This window comes from Falco rusticolus, chromosome 17, assembly GCF_015220075.1.
Source record: "Falco rusticolus isolate bFalRus1 chromosome 17, bFalRus1.pri, whole genome shotgun sequence".
NCBI classification, from domain to species: Eukaryota; Metazoa; Chordata; class Aves; order Falconiformes; family Falconidae; genus Falco; species Falco rusticolus.
Window position 1 is genome coordinate 2,216,287 of NC_051203.1, and position 16,069 is coordinate 2,232,355.

Sequence of the window (16,069 nt, forward strand, 5' to 3'; positions counted from 1 at the left end):
CACACCTCGGCCCCACGCCCCGCTGGCGCTGCCAGGAATGGGTGTCTGTCTGTCCTGCTCCCTGGGGTGGCTGTCACTGGGCTTGGGTACCCAGCCCTGCACCCTGGGGTGCCCAGCCCTGGTGCTGAGCGCCCGGGTCCCCGGGTCCCGGGGTGCCCAGGGAGCTGATAGCGGGTGCTCTGCAGCTGCTGCGGGTTTGGGGGGCTGGAAAACGTGGGGGTGTTGCGGCAGGTGAAGCTGCAGCACATTTGGCATCCTTGGGGGGTGGGGGTTGGTGCTGGCACAGGGGTCCCTCCCTGCTGCAGGTGGCACCGCTGTCCCCAGCGCTCCTGACGGGTGCTCCTTCCCTGCTGCGTGCGCGACGCGCACACGTGTGTGCTTGTGCATGCGTGTGCATGGGGGTGTGCCCATGCCTGTGCACGCAGCAGTGCCACGCCAGCGCTGCAGGGTGCAGAGCACCCAGGGGCGGCCGCAGCAGCGGGGCCAGCGGCAGCACCCATGGCGGGGGGGCAGAGCCGCGCACCCAGGGGTGCCCTCGCCCGGGTTTCCCGCAGCCTCCGCAGCGGCACCGGGCGGGGGAGCGGGCGGCAGCCGGCGGGAGCGAGGCCGATTAGGGATGCAGACAGCGCATCGCCTGATGTCTTCCCGTCTCAAGAAGACAGCGCAGGCCCACGTGGCCACCCCGCCACCAGCCTCCCCTCGGCACCCCACACCTCGGTGGGTGCCCCATGCCGGGGGCAGCCCCACTGCCCGTGACCGGCTTTTCGGGGCGCGGAGGCAGCGGGTGGCACGGGGACGCGGTCCCTTGGGTCCCAGCAGGTCATTAAGGGATGCGATGGTGCCAAGGCCGGGTGTCACCCTGCAGCCATTTGGGGGGGGGGATTCCTCCCTGTGAAGGGAGGTCGGCAAGGCCGGGGGGGTCGGAGCAGAGATGCTGGCGGGGCTTCGTGCTGCAGCACCTCTCCCTCCCTCCCTCCTGCTGCTCCTGAGCGCTCGCCGCCGTGATTCCCTGCAGCAGGCTAAAAATATCCCCGGGAGCTGCCGCCGCACACCGGCACTTGGAGGTGGTTATAAATAACCGGGGGGGGGGAGCTCGTGCTGGCCCCGCATCGCTCCGGCCCTTCCCGGCTGCTGCGGGAGGGGGTTGCAGCCCCCGTCCTCGCTGTGCTGCCGGGGGGGTGGATGGACGTGGAGGCGTGCGGGGAAATGGAGACGGAGTAGCCTCTGCCCCTGGGCTGGGGGGGGAAACTGAGGCACAGGTGGGGCTCTGCTGGGGTGGGGGAGGGGAAGCGATGGGCCCGTTTGCCGTGATGCCAGGGGAGAGGGGATCAGCAGGGCGGGGGGGACACACACACACACAAACCCCTGCGCTTGTGTCACCCTGAGGCACATCCGTCTGCCTCAGCGATATCCCTCTGCAGCAGCTCCATCCCCCTGCAGCAGAACCGGCCTCCAGCACCCAGCGAGTCCCTCCGTGCTGGATGTGTCCCTTTGCACCAGCTCCACCCTGCTGCCTTGGATCCATCCTGCTGCCTTGGATCCCTCCTGCTGCCATGGATCCCTCCTGCTGCCTTGGATCCATCCTGCTGCCTTGGATCCCTCCTGCTGCCATGGATCCCTCCTGCTGCCTTGGATCCATCCTGCTGCCTTGGATCCATCCTGCTGCTTTGGATCCCTCCTGCTGCCATGGATCCCTCCTGCTGCCATGGATCCCTCCTGCTGCCTTGGATCCATCCTGCTGCCTTGGATCCATCCTGCTGCCATGGATCCCTCCTGCTGCCGTGGATCCATCCTGCTGTCTTGGATCTGTCCCCCTCCATCCGATCCAGCCCCAGACCACGACTGCCTCTCTCTTCCCACACCGCCCTCCCTGGGGTGGGGGACGAGCTCTGGGGACCAGCTCGGGGGATCTGTCCCCTTCCCTCCCCCCTCTCCCTCCCACAGTGCCCCGCTCCCACCTCTGATCCCTGCACCGAGCTGGGGCAGTTCTCATGCCTGCGCACCTCGAGCAGCTCCACATCATGGCCAGCTTCCTCCAAGGCCACTGGAACGGGCTGCAGGAGGGGGGTCCCATGCAGGAGGGGGGGTCCCAGTTCGGTCCCATCACCCTGTTAGGGCTGAGCATCCCAGGGGAGCCCCCTCCCGCCGTCCCTCCCTCCTCGCTCCCGTTCTCGACGCGTCCCAGCCCACCCCGGCAGAGCTGCCAAGGCACAGGGCAAACGGGGACAAGCCGGGAGAGAGAGTGATTCTTGCGAGCGTTTATTTTCCTCCATCAAAATCCACCAGCCGGAGAAAGCAGCAGGGGGGAGGATGGGGAAACCCATCAGATTTCACGGGGGATGCTGCCGCCCCCCGTGCCGCCGCTGTATTTATTTCCCCCCCCTCCCCGTAACACATTTCATGTCGGCCCCGTAACGAAGCAGAGTAATAAATATCAGGGTGCTGGTAAGCGGTGAATCACCGCCTGCTCCCGGCACTGACACGCCGCGGCTCACGGCGCTTCTGTCCCCAGCTCTGTCCCCCCACCAGCCCCCCGGGTCCCCAGGCAGCCAAGCCCCCCCGTCCCCGGGTCCCTGCCACAGCCAGGCCACCGGGCAGCTGCAGCCACGCACAAACATGTTTGGCCACATTTCCCTGGCTCCCGCCCCAGGCTGGTGCTGGGAATCGGCTCCAAAAAACATGTTTTGTGGGAAGGGACCCGCTCGGTAGGAACATTTTGCCAGCTGATGGGAGGCTGCGGGAGACCCAGGGATGCTCCTCCCTGCCCGGGATGCTGGGGGTGGCCTCATGCTGGACCCCGCAGTCGGTCACCCCATCCCAGCGTTGTCCCCAGTGTGCCTAACTGGTTCCAGTGGGTTCATCCAACCCTGGGGCAGATGTCCCGTTTTCCAGCCCCACAACCCTCCAGCCCCGGGTGCTGCCACCTCCCCGCACCCATCCTGCACGCCTTGGCCTCAGCCAGCTGGTCCCTGTGGGATGGAGGGGGTTTCCCTCCCCGCCAGGTCAGCATGTCCCCTGTTGAAAAGCCGAAGTGACACATCTGTAAAGCGCAACCACTGGCAGGACGCCCTGGGCTCAGCGAGCACCTCCCGCCAGCCTCCCAGCACCGATCCCCTCCAAAGCAGCTCCCCCGGGACCTCAGACCCACCCTGGACCCCACTGCTGCAATGGGGCCAGCACATCTGGGAGGCACATCTGGGGCCGTGCAACTCGGTGTCACCCTCGGTGGCGAGTGACAGCCCATCCCAAGAGCCGGGGAAGTGGCATGGTCCCTGCGAGCTGGAGTTCAAAGTCCCCCCAAGCGGCTGATCCCCTCCACAAGTTACAGAAGGTCCTTGGACCTCGTGAGCAGCTGGTGTGAAGCTGTAATTACCTTAATTAGCTCTGGGATTGCATTCCCTCCCCGTGCTAATTTCGTTTCTACAGTAACCAGCCCGAGAGGTGTGCATGAGCTCGGAGTGAGACGGAGACAGGAGCCCCAGCAGCCAAACCAGGCACCCCGAAACCACCCCGAAACCAGGGGCCACCCCCACACCCCCACCCCCCCACCCCCCAGGGGCTCAGCCAGCCCCGCTCTCCCCACGCAGAGGTTCCAGAGGCTCCTCAGTGTTTCCCACCATCTCAACAGCGTCATTTGCTGCTGGGAGCATCCACCCGGCTCCGGGAAAGGGACCGGCTGGGGGGAGCGGGACTGGAGGCTGATGGTGCCCAGAGGCACAGGTGGATTCAGGAGCAGGCAGAGCCTGGGCTCCTTCCCTGCTGCTGGTATTTGCTGTAACCCAATATCCCCCTGATGTAAGAGCCATTTGGGAGGAAACCATAAAAGCTTCAGGAAATGGGTATTAATTCACGTCGTGGCAATAAAAGGGAAGGAGGGCTCCCGGGCAGCGTGGCCGCCTCGGGGCAGCGAAGGCAAGTGGGGCTGGGGAGCACAACCTCTGCTGGGCAATCTCGGAATGGATCCCCCCATAACTGGGAATTACCCACTCACCCCCCGAGTGGTTTCGGACAGAGAGGGGGTGGCTGCAACATGGGAGCACTGAGGTCTCACCTGGCTGACGCATTGCCGGCCCCTTGAGCCGAGGATTTGTTTGGAGCTGGAGCGTGGCTCGGGGCGACTTTCTCGCCCTGGAAATTTGGAGTGGGTCCAGCTCTTCCCCTGCAAATGCCAAACCCTCCGCTGACCGCATCCCTCCCTGATGCCAACCGGCCTTGGCACGGCGACAGTGACCCCCCAGCACGGGCAGGGGCCGGGGCTGCTCCTGACCATCGACTGAGCAGGGGGAAGCCCCACGCTCCCACCCTGCGCAAGGGCAAGGACCAGGCGATTCCAGGGCCATGCTGGTCCGTTCCGCAGCCGTCCCTGAGGCGGGCATCATCCTGCAGCAGAAAAGGCCCCTGGACTGGGCAGGATCCATCCTGCTGCCTGGGGAGGGAGTGGGGCGATGCCTTGGGAGCCCCAGGAGGGATGCGTGGGGGGGTGCCCTCCCCTCCACCGCACAGGGAGCCCTGGGCTTGCCGTGCAAGTGGAGCTATAAATAGTGCTGGAAAGCAGGTTGCCACTCTCCTGTCGCTCCACAAAGGATTCGGCAGCCCAAAAAGCCAGCAGGGCCCGGGGAGGGGGGGCAGGAGGGTGCACAGCAAGGAGCACGCTCCTGCTCCCTGTTTCAGGCATCCGAGAGCAGCATTTCCCGGGACGGATTTCTCCCCGGCGGCGGGCAGCAGCAGCAGGACGGGCGGCGGAGGCGAATTTCGCTGAGTGGTTGCTTTTTAAAAATAACTCTGCCTTTGTCAGCAGGTCAGGGTTGCTCCAGATTGAATAATCGCAGCCGCCCAACCCTCCCCTGCTCCCGGGTGCTCGCTGGCAGCCCCAGCCCAGGATGCATCAGGCAGCTGCTGGACCACGGCCGCTTCGCCACCATCAGTGTCCCCAGGGGCTGAGCATCTCATGGGGGACAAGATGCTCTGCGTCCCCGGCCCTGCTTCCCCGCAACCCAGCCCAAAAGCTGCTGCTGGTGGTGATGCCCTGAGCTGGCATCCGCAGGGCTGGGCGGGGGGGGGGAATGGGGGAGCTGCGGGAGGAATCAGGGCGCGTGGGGACGGAGCCGTTGGGTGTTTGCTGAAATGACTGACTCATGCAGTAATTACGCCTTAAATGTGAGCACGTTTTTGCAGGGATGAAAGCTGCTCACATGAGCCGAGGCAGAGAGCTTGCCCGTTCTCCCCCCACCGAAGGCTCTGCCCCAGCCGCCGCCGCAGCAGGGAAGGAACAGATCCAGGCACCTTCCAGCGGGAATCGGGAGCAGGGAACGTGCCCCAGCTCTGGGGCAGCAGCTGAAGGATGGACAGGAGCGGGGTGATGGGGGAAACCTGGGGCAGAACGGACAAGTGGCTGGGGAAGGAAGGTGAAATCCTGCGAGAAAACCATGACGGCAGAGCGGTGCCTTCGGCTGAATTGCAGCGAAGCCAGTGATGCTCCGACTGGGCACGGCACGGCACGGCACAGGGACACCTGCGTGGCACGGTTCGAGGGCTGGGCTGGCTTCCAGGCAGGCAATGTTTGGAAAGAGATGAAGCAATTTGGCGGCACCAGCTGAGACTGGACACCTACGGCGTTGGGAGGGGGAATAAAGCACATGGGAAGGAAAAGCTGAAGCGCCAACGGCAGCGAGCTCAGACCGGGGCTGGCTTCTGGCAAAGTCGATTCCTAAATTCTTGCAACTGGAGAAATACTGCCTGCTGTGGGGAAAATGGAAACGGGCTCTGTCTCAGTGGCCAAAAGAGGGGCTGAGGGCAGGAAAGCAGCTCCCTGGGATCGTCCTCGCTGCTGAGGGCACCAGGGATGCTGTGCTACCTGGGGCTACGCCACACCGAAAGGATGCTAAGGAAAATGGGGAGGGGGGAATGAAACCCCCCCAGCCACATCCCTTGTCCTGTCCCAGGCACGATGGGGACAAGGGGCTGAGCCACCTGCAGAGGCCAGACTGCCTCTGGACACCTGGGGACCCCCCAGAGAGCCCTTGTCCCCACCCCAGTCTCTCTTTGGGGCAGCTTGGGAGCAAACGCTGGTGTTGCGCAGATAAATCCCGGTCGGGGAAGGAGGCGGGTGCAGCGCAGAAACTGCAGGTGCCTTATTGCTCCCTACAACGACACAGGCCATGGTGGCTGGGGAGATGCCTGCTTGGCTGGGACTCCATCAGCGGGACACAGGAGGGTGGAAAACAGGAGACACTGCAAAGGGGTTCAGCCTGCTCGGAGCTGCTGTTTGGGCTCCCCTGGGGCATCTTCCCCTGATAAGAGAGTGGTGACAGGCTCAGCATCCTCATGCAGCCATCCTCATGCACCCTTTGCCAAGCTGGCGGGGACGCAAGTTCTTCCCGTCGTGATGCTGTCGCCAGAGTGAATGCCAACGGCGGGGCCAGATCTCACAGAGAAATCATCAGCCTTGTTCAGGTCTGATTTACACCCCGGAGACGCTGCTGCACTCGGTAAAGCTGCCACTGATTGATAGCAGCGCGACAGCATCCCACCCCACGCCATCTGCATCCTCCCCCGGCACCCAGGGACAGCCCCACGCCACCCGCCCTCCCGCAGCCCCATCTGCCCGTGATGGCATCGCCCCACGGAGCCACCCCTACCCCGCCACTGCCACCAGGACACGGGGGTGATGCTCCCCAGCACCCTGCAGCACCCTTGGCTGCCTCCATCCCCATCAGACTGCGGTGGGACTGCACAACCTGCTGCAATCCCTGCTCGGAGGAAGCATCACCAGGGTCCACTGGCCCCCTCGCTGCGGTACCCGGTGGGTACCGGCTCTGCCAGTGGCTGATCCAGCAACGAAGCCGCGGGGACCTTTCCACATCCCCATCACACATCTGCAGGCGCTCCCTCCCTCATTGCAAAATGCCTCCCCGAGACCTTCCCATTAAAATCAAACCCTTCAGCACGTTGGCGTTTGGGGTCCCCACTGGGGATGGGGTGCACTTGCCCTCCCAGCCCTCCTCCTCACCCACCCAACCCCCCCCCCACCATTTCAGAGGTGAGAAAGGAAATCGCAGCCTTGGTTTTCCTTCTTTTTTTTTTTTTTTAAAAAAAATATCATAAAGGCAGGGAGCAATTTGGGATTGTGCTGCTGGTGGAGGGGCTGGCGGCATGCCGGCGCTCTCCAGGCTGGTGGGGAAAAACGGGGAGGGGGGATATAAAAGGTTTCATGCGGTGAGCTGGGCACTCAGGGAAGAGGCTGAAAGGGGGCGGTGAGTGCTTTGTATTTCATGCTTGAAGGCACCAAGGCTTTTACCAGCCTTCCCGCGATGATTTAAGACCGGCTGTGCGGTTCAGGAGGGGATCGGAGCCTCGGCTGGCAGCTCGGTGGGACCCCCCAGGTTTGCCCAGGGGGAAGCCTGGTCCCAGCCTGGAAATGCCCCAGCTAGGCAGGTACCAACTGGGTGCTTGTGGGGCAGCTGCAGAGTCAGTGGGGGCATCTCTGGGCCACGAGCCTGGTTTAGACATCTGCCCTGGGATGTGCCTTATGGCAGCGGTGACAAGCCCTGGTCACCGCTGTGCCCCCGCAGCCCTCCTGCTCAGCACCTCGTCTGCAGAGCGGGGGTCTCATCCATCCCTGCCCGCAGGGCTCATCCCTTCTCAGAGGGTTATTTACTGTTAGCGAGTGCGTTAACCCTATAGGGGTGGGTGGACATGGGTCGTGGGGTCTCTCTCACCCCCAGGTCCTCCCGAGCCGAGACTCCAAGAGGCAGAACCCCCCAAAAGCAGGTTATTGCCTCCCCAGGAGGGCTGTGCAAACGGGCACGGAGGGGCCTGCAGCCAGCTGCTCCCCGGCACAGGGACCTGGAGGGACCAGCTGCATCCCCCAGACCCATTTGCTCTGGAGGACGGGGTGCAGCCCACGTTTTGGGGAGCACATGAACCTCGATCTCACACTCCAGCAGCAACGCGTTTGGGACTGAGGTATTTGCTGCTTTCGCTGGCACAGCCCAGCAGCATGGGGTCCGTCAGACTGGTCCGTGCCCTGGGACCTGGCCCCTTGGGTCCCCCGAGGGCCCCCCAGGGCAGGAACATCTCCTCCAGGCCCCCTATTCCCCACCCTCCATCCCAGCCCCCTCCATCCCAGCTGTGGATCTCACAGCCCTGCCCCATCCCACCTTCCCAGCTGGCCTGGATCAGCCTGATCCCCCTCACCTCACCCACCCGGGGCTACATAAGCCCTGAGCAGCCCCAGCTGATTTTACCCACTGTGGACTTTGCTTTTTTTCTTTCTAATTCTGCTTTAAACCAGGCCTGTGGCTGCTTGTTGCCTGTGCCGAGGCTTTTTGGCTTCATCCTGGGTAGGATGTGGATGGGAAAGGGCTGGAAGAACCAGGGATGCTGCAAGGTAGGGTCAGATTGTGGCAAGCGAATGGTGCAAGAGGCAGCGGGTGCGTGGCTGCGTGCTGTGCTGCAAGGGGGCTGAGAGCAGAAAAGCTCCTGAAGGGGTGGCAGGTTTCTCTGCAGCTTGTGGCGGGGGGGGGAACTGGAAAGGAGAAGTGGGGGTGTGAGCAACGGTCACGCAGGACCTGAGGTCTGCTGGGGACAGAGGTGGGAAGTGTGAGCTCCCGGTCCAGGTTTGGGGGTGAGAGTGGCCGAGGATGGGGCTGGCAGCAGGGATGCGGGTGGGGGTGGTACCTGTGCGTGCGGGGGAAGCAGCAAGGGAGCACCTCGGTTTGGGATGCACCAGGATGGGGAACGGGAACAGCTCAGTGTCAGGGGGGGAACAGACCCTTGGGACACCCCCAGCGCCGCCAGTGCCTCCCGGCAGCCTGGGAAAGGGCACGGGGGCTTCAGGCCACCGCGGGTTTGGGGCAGGCAAGGAGCCCCGTCGCCGCAGCTGTGCTGGGGGCTTTATTGCAGGGAATTAAATGCCCGGTCGCTCCTGGCCAGCAGCAGGTGGGAGAGCCCTGGGTTCTGCCCCCCACCTCAGCCCCCCGGTGACCGCGCAGGGTGGGGATGCAGGGACCCCTTGCCAAGGGACAGGCAGAGCCGATAACCCCTGGCTGCCCTTCCCGAGCAGAGGGAGCCGCAGATAAAAGCACCGCAGGCAGAGCAGGGCTCAGCTCCAGGCCTGGCTTGGGCTGATACTGGCCCCAAAGGGCGACCTCTCCCCTGGGCTTGGCTCAGCCCTGCGGACTGGCCGCCTCCCCCTGCTTCACCCCAAATTCCCCGCTTGGTTCCCCCCTGGATAAGCAGCTTGCACCGCTCGGATTGACTCAGCTGATACCCCAGGCATGCCCTTCCCTGCTCTTCCTCAGCTTTGCCCACACTTTGGGGGGGGGTGTGTGTGTGTGAAATCCTCCTTATTATAAAAGGGAGAGGGGCAGCAATGCCCGGATCCGCTCGCAAACCCTTGCGAAAGCCTCCGGCACCGCAGGTCGAGCTGGCGAGGCCAGGAGGAGCTGGAGGGGGGTGAGCAGCTGCTTTGGGGATTATTAATGAGCAGCGAGTGATGGGAAAGGCGAGGATCAATTGAAACAAAGGAGTTCAATGGTAAAAAGAAACGTTTGTGGAGTAATGGGAGTCCATTTCTCCAGCCGACTGTCGGAAACGCATCCTGTTAAACATCCATCAATTATCCCAGCTTGCAAATGCATTAGAGTAATGAGGAATTATCCATCAAATACACTTAAAGCCAGTGCCCCCCTCTGCCAGCCGCCCTGCAAAGAGCCACTTCAGGAAGGGAAAATAGCCTGAAGGTGGATGGAAACTCAGGGGGGGCAGCGAGGGCTGTGTCCCCTGGAGCCTGGTCAAGCCCAGAGGATGCTTTCCCAGCTCCAGGGTCAGCTTCTGGGCCTGGCTGCCTCCCTCGGTACCCATATGCCTTCAGAAAACTGTGGTGACACTGGCTGGTGTCCCCCCTGGGCAGCCTGGATACCTGCTTTGTGCCTCAGTTTCCCCATCCCTCCTGTAACACTACCTGGGGGACACCCATGGGTGCTGCTCTGGTCCGTGCCATGTCCCCCGTCACGTCTCCTCCCAGGAACAGCAGTAGCGGTGAGCATGGTGTGTTTTCCGGTAGCTAAATTACTGGGAAACCCATCCTTTGTCACCACCTCCCCCTGCATCACCCATACCCCTCGCACCCAGCACGGACCCGTGTTGGCAGAAGGGGTTGTGGGGGGCAAAGGGCCTTGCAGCCCCTTAGGATGTCAACCCCTCAGCTGGGCTGGATAATCTGAGCAAAAATTAAAAGCATCTGGCAGGCAGGACCCTGCCCTGCCATCAGTGGGAAGGGGGTTCCCAGAGCCTCCATCACCCTGCCGGGGGCTGGGGAGCTGGGGGTCCGGTCCCTGCACATGCTGGGATGAACCTGTCCCCACAGCGGGCTCGGAAAGCAGCCAGGACACTGCCATTGAATCTGGGAAAATGAGGGATGTGTCCCGGCACGGGAGGCTGGAGGGTCTGGGGCTGGTGGTCCTGGGTGACTTTTTGATCCCTTTGATGCTGGATTTGGGGCCAGTTCAGGAGTTTTTCAACCCAGGTGATGCAACCTTGCAGCCAGCCCTTGGCCGAGGTTTCAGTGCCATGATGCGAGGGGACACGTCCTCCTCCCCAGGGACGGGGCTGGGTTTATCAGGGCGTTCCCCTGAAAGCAGGACTTGGGGAGCCGGGGCTGCTGTGTTGTGCTTTCGTGTGGATTCTCTGATGTCTGATGCTGTGGTTGTGGGCAGGCTCCTGCCGCTCCCTGCGTGTGGGGAGAGGACTGAAGAGCGAAAGTTGGAGTTTCTCCTGTCTGTGCACCTGCCTGGATCTTCTCAGCTCTGCAGGCACCGCTCGGTTTGGGGTTGGAAGTCTGTGGGAGGAGGCAAGTGGACAACCCGCTCAGTCGCAGCCTGTGTTTCTGTAAGGAATGGGGGAGACAAAAAACCAGAGTTCCTGGGCTTGTCCTTCCCAGAGTTGATATCTCCATCTCTCAAACCCCTCTGGCAGCCTCATCCAGGCTCAGCAGTTCCAGCCTGGGCTGGGTGCCAGAGCATCCCTCAATCTGTGGCTCGGCGGCAAGCTGAGCCTTCCTGGGAGAGCGCTGGGTCTGCCATTAGGTGTCACAAGAGCATCAGGTCTTTGCTCTTCCTGGGAAGATGAGCGGTGGCACGGGACAGGAGGGACAGGATGATGAAGTGGCCCTTGGGGTGGCACCTCAGAGCCGGAGATGCCCCGGGCAGGGGCGGTGAGCTCCAGCTGCTGGGAAGGGACCGCATGTCCCTCATGATGCCACCGTCATCCCTAGAGGTCACCAACCTTCTGCATGCAGCTGCTGCCCAGCTGTCCCCTTCCCCATCACCTCCTGGGTCTCCTGCCCTGGTGCTGGGGACAGGCGGGAGGTGGCAATGGGTCCCTTCTGTCCTGTGCTTGGCCCTTCGATAACCCGCTGGGGTTTATTGCACGAAAGCAAAAGCAGTGGCCGCTCTTGAGGAAGCGGCCGGCACTGGTGCCTCGCTCAGCCACGCAGCTCCTCCCTGCAGCCAGTCCCACGTGCAGCCAGTGTCCTCCCAGTATCCTCCCAGTATCCTCCCAGTGCCCTGTTGACACCAGGACTGAGACAGCTGCAAACATGCAGCGTGGTCCTCCCTGTTCAGGATGTCTCCAGCCGTGGAGGCTGTGAGGGCACGGCCAGGCAGGCTCTGGGTGCTCACCTGTGGAGGGAGGGATGCTCTGGGCTTTGTCCCCTCCTGGGATTCCTGCTCCGTGCTTGCTCCCGGCCCTGTGCCACCTCCAGGTGCCACACTCAGATAATCCTCCAGGAATTTGCAATTCTTCCCTCCAATGCCATTTCCCTCTTTAATTTTGCAGCACGACCTGAAACAAAGCTGCGTCCAGGGCTCAGCGCTTCGATAAGGCACCGCTGGGAAAAGCTTTTCTCTCCTCTCCAACGCCGGGCACAAAGCTGCGGTGAGCTGATAAAGCTGAAAACACCGGCTTCCCTGGGGGAAGGACGGGAGCAGGAGCCGCCTGAGGAGCATCTCTCCCCCTTCCCTCCCACCAGCTGGAAGGGACGGAGGTGGCCAAGCGGGAGAGCCCTGAGCACTGGGCTGGGACAGCTTCCCAGCTCCGGGTGACCTCCCAGCATCACGTCATCTCTTCCCCACTCGGAGAGGCTGAGTTCATGTCTGGCCTCCCTGGAGCTGGGGACTGCTCCTGGCCTGCCCGCCCCATCCCGTGCCCAGACGCCGGGGTGACGGCCACCTCGGCAGCAAGCAGCGTCTCGGTTGGGTTCACACCCCGGGTGGGCACTGCATCTCCCTCCTGCGGGATGTACCATCCCGGGGCGCGCTTGGCTCACCCCAAAACGCAGGACTCGCAGCCTCGAGTCGCCATCCCCTGGCACAGGGTGCCGCACGGCGAGGGGCTAGCGTGGCCATGCTTTCCCCGTGACTCACAGCATTCCTTGCAGGTCAACAGCAGCGGCCAGAGGACACCCCGACGACGGCCCTCGCCATCCCTGCCCTCCGCCTGAACTCTGCTGGAAAAGCAAACCTCCCTCTGCACCAGCTGCCGGGGGTCCTCAGCCCCACAGCTGCAGCGGGGACCCCCGGGGTGGTCCTGGGGGAGGATGGGGATGGGTGACAGAGCGCCCGTGTGGGTATTCACGCTGGCAAACCAGCCTCTCCGCAACCTGCACGTTTCTTCCTCCTCTGCCAGTTCTGCAGAAGCCCAAAGAGGAACGGGCTCCCCACAGACACCGCTGGTGTGGCCCCAGGCCCTGCTCTGTGCCTCAGTTTCCCTATGCCAGGGCGGTGAGAGAGTTCCCACTGCTGCTCCCCACCAGGTCTTTTTGGGACCACCCCATCCCCTTTGCAGCTCAGGTCTCCCCCTCTCTGAAATATTTCCCTTTATCTTTTTGACTTGAGTCCCTTGAATCCCCTGCTGGGGACCCTCGGGGTGCTCCCCCCAGCATAACCCTGCATCTTACCATGTCCCACCACCCCCAGCCATCCCATTCCCATCCAAGTTGTACGTCATGAGTAGGTCAGTTCTCTTCACTACTACAGGCACCACTTCCCAGCCAGGACCGGGACCGGGACCTGGCCAGGATGAGTGCGGAGGAGCAGAGCCAGCGGCACTGAAGCAGCCCTGCAGCTTGTGAGCACCCACCATGGCCGTGGCCCGCCGGCTGCCCTGGTGCTCAGCACGCAGGAATGCCGTGAGTTTGCAAAGTGGTTTCAGCGAGACGTTATCTAATGGAGGAGGAGGAGGAGGGTGGATTAAGCCAAACCCACAGCAGCAGCTTTCAATTAAACCAAACGAATTTACGGCTTCTCCTGACACAGTAAACACACGCTCTGAGCAGCCAACGGGGTCCCGACCCGGAATTTTGCCTCTGTGCCCTGGCAGAAGGGAGCAGCATCCCACGGGTGCTTGCCCTGTGGCAGCAAGAAGCCCTCTGGGCTTTGCATCATTTATTGCCACACAAAGTGATGGGAAATGTGGGTGATGCCGTGGTGGGCACTGCGCCCCAGAGCTGTCCCACCTCGGGGACCTGGGCTGCAGGAACAGGGAAGGGATGGGGGGAGAGATGGAGACCTGGGAGAAGAAATGCCCCAGCAGCATCCACTGGATGGGAGAGATTCAGATGGCACCAGGGCTTCAGGTAATGCAGCAGCACCCTGGGATGGAGGGTGCTGTGGTCCGACGGGTGGGTGATGCTTGGTGCAGGCAGCCCTGGTGCCAGTCTCAGCCCTCCCTGGCTGCCCAATGGCCTCCCCCAGCACCTCCCCTCCCCATCCCTGTATCAGTCCTGCACATCCTGGTGCCTCAGTTTCCCCTTTGGAGCAGGGAAGGGTGCAGACTGTCTGGGTGTGGCTGGAGAAGGGCGAGCCGCATGAGCCAAGACAGCATCTCGCAACCGGGGCTGGGAGCATCCCGCCGGCATTGCGGACCAGGGCTGGGTGTGAGGTGCACCCACACGTGTGCCAGGGCATGCCCAGCACCCGCCGCCAGCAGCCTGGCCCTGCCCACCTGCCTCCTGTGCCCAACATGGGGGAGGCAGCAGCAGCCCCCTGCCCCACAGCAAAGTGGTCCGGCGGGGCCAGGACGATGCATCCTGCCATCCTGGCCCCAGCGCTGCTGGGCAGCCACGGCTCCCCAAGCCCTTTTGGGCATGGCAGAGGTGACCTGGGCATCACGCTAATCCCTGGCTATGGGAGGTGGGGCCACGGTACCCAGGTCGGTGGCACGGAGAGCAGCGCAGCCTGGCCATGCCGCAGCAGCACCCGCACCCCGGATATGGGCACTTGGCCAGGAAGGTGATGGAGGAGCCCAGCAAGGCTGCTGGGGTGACGTCCCAGCACCACTGCTGACGTCCGATGGAAGGGAAAGCCCTCCCTAGAGCAAATAAGCATCCAGGCTGTGCAAACCCGGCTCGGTGGGTGTCTCTGGGCAGGTATCTGGGTCCCATCTGGCCGCTGTTTACCTGCCCGCTGGAATCCACCCTGCAAACTTCCTCCTCGCACAGCCCAGATAAGGCGAAGGAGCCACGCTTGGTGCACCGGCCTCGCAGGGAGGACCCCAGCACCCCTGGCCACTGACCCTCAGCTGGGTGTCCCAGGGAATGGCGATCCCCTGGGGATGCCTTGCTCTTTGCACGGAGCAGGGCTGCGGGCAATGGAGTGGATCCCAACGGGGTTTTGGGTGATCTGACCACCCAGCCCCCAACCCTTGCTGGGTCCTCAAGCCCCAGGGCTGAACCCTGTTAACACCAGCCTGGCTCCAAGCAGCCCCAGGAGCTGCAAACCAGTGCTCAGCACGCAGCCAGGGCTGCTGGGTCCCCTGCCAGCAGGATTCAGGATCCTCTTGCTGCCTCAGTTTCCCCCTCAGCCAGGCTCGCCTGTCCCTCCCTGACCTGCGGCAGTGGCTTCTGCGGCGTGCAGGGACCTGCCGCCACGCAGGGAGGGGACCGCAGCAGGTACGCACCCGGGCTTTACGCTGCCTGACTCAGGCAGGACCCTGCCTGCCATTTCCCCCGCCGGGATTGCTCAGCCCCTCGGTGCAAACAAGGGCCACCAGCTGCTCTGTCCTGGGCACAAGGGGACCAAGGCGTCCCCGGTCCATTCTGGTGCCATCTTGCACTGAGGTCCTACGTTTGCCTTGTGGGACAGGGGGCCAGTGTGGTTCAGCATCCCTGGCCCCACCAGCCCTTTCTTGGGAGATGCAGGACCCCCGCTTCTCCTTGCTCCTCCGCTCCAGGTTTTGCAAAGGGGAGTTTCCAGCCCAGCCCTCGCTACTGAGGTGGCTGGATGGAGGGGGAGTGAGGCTGAGACCCAACGCACTTTGTTGCACCTCACAGTGAAACATATCCACGCTCTGCTCTCACCCTTCTTGTAAGCAGCTGGGGTTTGCAGCACTTGGGGCTGTGGTTCCACCTCTACGGAGAGGGGAAACTGAGGCAGGGCAAGCAGGTGCCCAGGGAGCGATGCAAGGCAGGCAGGAAGGACAGCGGCGGAGCGGGGAGTGAACCCGGCCCCGCGCTTGCTGGTGTGTTGTGAAAGCAGCCGGTTATCGGAGCACGAGCGTCATGCTTGGAGCAAGTGGCTTCCAGGAAAGGAAGGAAGTGTGGGGTCACCCAGCCCCGCTGCCGCCCTTTTCCAGCAAACAGCCCCGGCGTGCTGATAATGGGGCTGTGCCGCTGGCCGCGCAGGAATTTGGGGCCACCAGCCACACGTGTCACCCAAAACGTGAGATTCCCCCCCTTTTCCTCTCCCATTAAAGCTGGCTGCGGTGCTGGGGCAGCGGCGGCCGGTGCTGACGCCGCCTGGCTCTCGTGCAGGGTGCGGAGTGGCATCACACATTGGCAACTCCCCAGTTCCACCCCAATGCCCTTTACTGGTGGGAACTGGGAGTCACTGGGCTGGGTTTGCTCCTGGGCTTGGGAGGGTGCTCAGGGACGTGTTTCCTGCTGGGTTGCCTGGGCACAAGGCGGGTAACCCCGGTGTGAGGTCAAACCGGGACGCGGCGGAGCAAGGGGGTGCGATGGGGAGCTGCTGCTCCCACACACCGGGGGCCTCTCCCACCACCTCCTGCCAGA

At 63.2% G+C, this 16,069-nt stretch overlaps 1 long non-coding RNA gene across 1 annotated transcript; it reads left to right on the top strand.

Moving 5' to 3' along the window:
- Positions 1-9,535: 9,535 nt before the first annotated feature.
- LOC119158491 lies at positions 9,536-13,338 on the top strand. The gene is made up of 3 exons (XR_005107872.1): positions 9,536-10,890; positions 11,839-11,937; positions 12,440-13,338. It is a non-coding gene; the product is annotated as an uncharacterized LOC119158491 (long non-coding RNA).
- The last annotated feature ends 2,731 nt before the right edge of the window (positions 13,339-16,069 follow it).